The sequence below is a fragment of the Dendrobium catenatum genome, unplaced genomic scaffold (genome assembly GCF_001605985.2).
Source record: "Dendrobium catenatum unplaced genomic scaffold, ASM160598v2 fragScaff_scaffold_621, whole genome shotgun sequence".
NCBI lineage: Eukaryota > Viridiplantae > Streptophyta > Magnoliopsida > Asparagales > Orchidaceae > Dendrobium > Dendrobium catenatum.
In genome coordinates this window covers 8,361,395-8,366,468 of record NW_021319083.1, presented here as the reverse complement: position 1 = coordinate 8,366,468, position 5,074 = coordinate 8,361,395, and positions in this window count along the sequence as shown.

Below are 5,074 nucleotides of genomic sequence, written 5' to 3'. Positions count from 1 at the left end.
ATGATGATAAGCACACCAATGTTCAAATTTTTGTGACTCAGTTTCAATAATGCAAATTTTTGATGTTATGATATTAACCTTGGCTCTACTGAGGTGCTAATTTTTCCTACATTCTAGAGCGGCCGACACTACAATGTCCAATTAGGTGCTGGGGCATTGTGGATTATAACACTATAGTTCTAAATCTATAGGGGCTATGAACCTCGTTCAACACTTGTGAATTCTTGCCTTCTCCTGAATATTTCTTGCATGGGCATAACTAAAATAATAGATTTTTACTAAATTTTAACACTATACAAGTTATAAAATTTAGTAAATACCCCTAACTTAAACTCTTGATAATATTCAAGAAATGGTATGATCATCTATTAATTAACTTAATAGCTAATGCTAAAATTGATAATTAAAAACTAATGAAATATAAGTTAATACATAATAATCTAGAAGTAATTTGAAATGATTAAAATTTTAATTTTAATTTCATAGGTCTTAAGAATTATCTCAATCAATCACCTTTGTTATCACTTGCATTGAACCAATCCATTATGAGTATTGGTGTAAAACTAAATTTTGATTTAAAAAATGATTAAAATATTACTTAGGGATTAATCATGCTTGTTGTTAAATTAAAAATTCATTAGTACACAATTATATCTATTATTTCACTTATCTTATCCTATTTCATTTAAGTTTTAGGATGCTTTTTAACTTAAGCTTTAACATAAGCCAATTTTTTGAATGTAGTTATCTCTATTCTATTTTAAATTTTCTCATATGATTATTCATATTATTCACTTTTTCATACTTGAGGAGTTCATATTTAATCATTTTGAACATTAGCTTTCCTTTCAACCTATTGTAACCTTAATAAATGTTTTGAAAGGATTTAATAAGATCACTAATTCCACATTTAAGTTTGATATGATATTTCTAATACTACCCAATTAATTTCTCAAAACTCAATTACTCATTATTCATCTCAATAGTCAGCGCACTAGTTTATAGTTTCTAAATTCAAAACAAGTGAAATACATATGTTTTATATGTTACTTAATTTTTAAACCTTTTAACTTATGAATTATTAAGCATTATTCATTCAAATAATAATCTAAGATTTTATTATTATCTTAATTTTATATAATTTTTATTTTTTTTGGCTAAATTAGAAGAAAAATTGCAAGCATTATGTAGAAGATAATTTTTAACATTTAATCATGATCAAAATATAACCAAATATAAATAAAATAGAAATAAAGAATTGTATAGGAATTATAAAAACTAAACATAAAATAAAAATAACTTTTTATTGGACGATAATAAGATCAACGGCACTATAGTACGACTACTAAGGATAAACACTATATAACCATTGCATAAAGCTATTGAAAGTTCGCTAGGGATGTTAAGCCCTTAAGAACTAGCCCGAGGATAACCAAGAAGGAGGTGAATTGTTATTTTAAAATTTTTCTTTAGGTAAAGCACAAAATTAAAACTAAAATCACCACAGAAATCAGAGTACTAAAAAGTAAATAAACACGAAAGCAAAACAAAGAAAGATCACACCAGATTTATAGTGGTTCGGTTAATCATGGACCTACATCCACTCCTTGGAGGCACCCTCCGAGTATTGCACTAACTAAGTGTCTCTCCATTAGCTCCCACAGCTAGGCGGAGAAGCCTTTACAATAGACTCATTTTCACCAACCCCGATGCGGCAGAAAACCGACTCCTTTTGCTTCCTCCTCAAGCGGGCAGAGAACCCGAACCTTTTGCAGAAGTAGACCTCCCAAGAACCTCCCAAGGAATAAGGACGAAGAACAGAGATGATGACTTGGAACCTTGTTTGGAACAAACTTTGTGATCCCTCTCACAAACTCCCCCTCATAAGTTCCTCTCTCTCTCTCTCTCCCTCTCCCAAGGCTCTCTCAGGACAAGACAACATCACTTAAGGTTTTATTGCATGAGAAAATTTGGGTCCTTTAAATAGAATTTCAAGAACTGACTTTATTGTCAAGGATGATAGGAATACCGTCCTGGCCGATCAGTACAAAATAAGCTTAATCACCCGGGATGATTTGGGACGATCAGAAGAAAATTGGTTACATCGTCCAGGTTGATACAATATCATCCTGGCCGATTAATAAAATTCGAGTACAATCATCCTGAACATCACCTGAAATAGATGCTGGCTGATGTCAATAGTTCAGGACATCGTCCCGACCGATTCTATGATTGGCCCGGCCGATGTGATTGTATCAATCAGCTTTAATTGCTTTCCATAATTGCCAAAATAATTTAGGCATAATTATGCAGTATCGTCCAGGCCGATATGGAGATTGAAAGTTCATTAGGGATGTTAAGCCCTTATGAACTTAGTCCCAACCTAACCAAGAGGGGAGGGGGGGGGGGTAAATTGGTATTTATTTAAACTTTATATTAAACTTTATTAATTCATGTCTATTCATTTAGACTAATAAAAGTTAATATTATTTATTACAATTTAGATTTTTCTTATTATATTCTCTGCTCAATGGATATTATGCACTTGAAAAAATTTGAAATTTAGATTAGAATCTTTGAAAAAGAATTGGTGTTCAATTACTCTGAAAATTGTACATGGATACAAAAAATAAAAGAATGCGCAAAGGTTCGCAAAATATGAAAAGAGGTACAAATATTAGGCATAATATCAAAAGATGCAACAAAAATTGGTGCCATAACAAAATTTGAAAAAGGTATGCGCAAAGCGTGGCCAATTGAATATGTCTCTTTTCTCCAAATTCTTGTCAATCCTTAATCAAAGTTTGATCCTATGTTTCATTTATATTCTATTGAACTGAAACTATTAGAATTTTTATTCATCTCTCTTGTAATGATTTCTATATTCAAATGTCTAATTGAATGCATGTCGTTTGATAAACTTCTTCTTACTTATCAATGTTATATCACTTCTTAAATTCTATAATCTTCTATGTTATCTAAGTTATTCAGTTTTAGATTGCGGCATACCTTATGTCACATCCTTTTAGATTAAATCTCTTCAATGAATTTCATATAATTACTTCATTTCTTGTCTTATTTCTTCTTCACTTTTGTTGGTTGTCAAAAAGGGGGAGAAATTATTGGGTTTGTATGTTGTTGTTTTATTATTTGTTTGCACTTTGATTTCTGTGTTTGACTTTGTTGATTTTGTTAAAAAATTTTGAGAAACAAACAATATTGTTCTTTGCTTCAAAATGGCCTCATTATTTTCATGTAGTTCATCAATTCAGGAGGAGTTTAGGAGATTGTTTGTAAATAAATATCATACAAAACAATAATTGTTTGCCATCGCATCAAAAAGGGGAGATTTTAAGTTAGTTGCTATTTGCATGGCTTTACATTTTTTACAACTTATGTATTTTGATGATTCCAAATATTTTGTTCGATATATAGTTTATCGTCCTAATAATTTTAGAGGATTCTGTATTTGCTCTTTGTGTGTACATAACTTTCAGGAAAATCAAACTCAGAATGCGAAGACTTAAATCAATCTTCAGCATGAAATTACTTTATAAATTTGAACCTTTGTACTTTTCTTGAATCAAAATTGAAAGGGAGTGATTGATAATTTGATGAATAAAAACATAAACACACACATAAGATATCATATATAAATTTAATACTAATCGTACGGGATGATATCACCGTTCGTACGGGACGCTCGACAAGTGTATCTCCTATTGAGCACATGGACACGAATTTAGGAACTGGCTTGAGAAATTTTTTCTAAAGTCCTATTCATCCAGGATGAACATTAATTATTCGTCCCAGGACGATCTGGTCTCTGTATAAAGTTTTTGTCAGACGAAATTAATTATGTTACTTGACGATTGGTCCTCTGTAAAATTTTCGTCCAGATGAAATTAATTATTGTCCAGACGATATGGTCTCTGTAAAATTTTCGGTCCAGATGAATTTAATTATCATACATGACGATTGGTCCTCTGTTAAATTTCATCCAGACGAACAAATTGTCGTCCAGACGATTACCATTGATAGAAACGGTTTTCAGCAGTTTCTAGAACCGGCCTTGTCAATAACCGTTCGTACTGGACGAATTAATTGTTCGTACGGGACGATCATATATACGAAGACATTTGTACACATATACAAATAGGGTTGTTTCAAACGTTTAAGTAAAATCGTCTAGGCGATCCACGATCGTACGGACGATCCACTGCGTACAGTATGAAAACTTGCAGTTTTTGCGCGGTTTTTTCTTGTCTTATCTGCATATATAAGTCCAAATTAGTACTGCCATCCAATCTTTTGTCATTTGATCTTTGTGCCTCTTGAGAGAATAGCCAAAGGAGAAGTGACAAGAGAGCGATGTCATAGGAGGATTCATTAACCACTGCGAGCAAGCAAGCTTCAACTTGGATTTTCAAAGGTAAAAATCTTTACTTGTTGAATTGGCTATTACTCACTCTTCTTTCTTCCTTCATAGATTCTTGATGAGAAGATCTGTCAAGAGAGATCGCGGTTTTCTGCCGACACTTGGAGATTGTGAAAGGATGAAGGCGTTCTCTCTGCCCTACACTTGGAGAGTGTGAAAGGATGAAGGTTCTCTCCTACACTTGGAAAGTGTGAAAGGACGAAGGGTTCTCGTGCCCACACTAGGAGAGCGTAAAAGGACGGACAGTTCTCTTGCCACACTGTTGGGATTGTGTAAAAAGGACGGACGGTATCTCGCTCGCCCGGGTAGTGGTGAAAAGTGTGTTGTTAAAGTTTTCTCCGCCTTGCTGATGGTTGCAAATAAGGAGAGTCACTATTGGTATTAGAATGCAAGGTACTCACGAGGAGTGGTCGCTGGGAGTGGATGATAGGTCTGGTTTTAGACACGAACACCTATAAAATCTGCGTGTCATTTACTTCTAAACTATTTTATATATTTCCGCATTTTAATTTTAGTCCTTAAAAACTTGTGGTTGAAAAACCTTTTCTACAAAAACTTAAAAGAAACATTTTTTTTCGGTTCAACATAAATTTTAAAAAGAGGTTTAAAATTTTTTTCAAAACTTACCGCAATTCA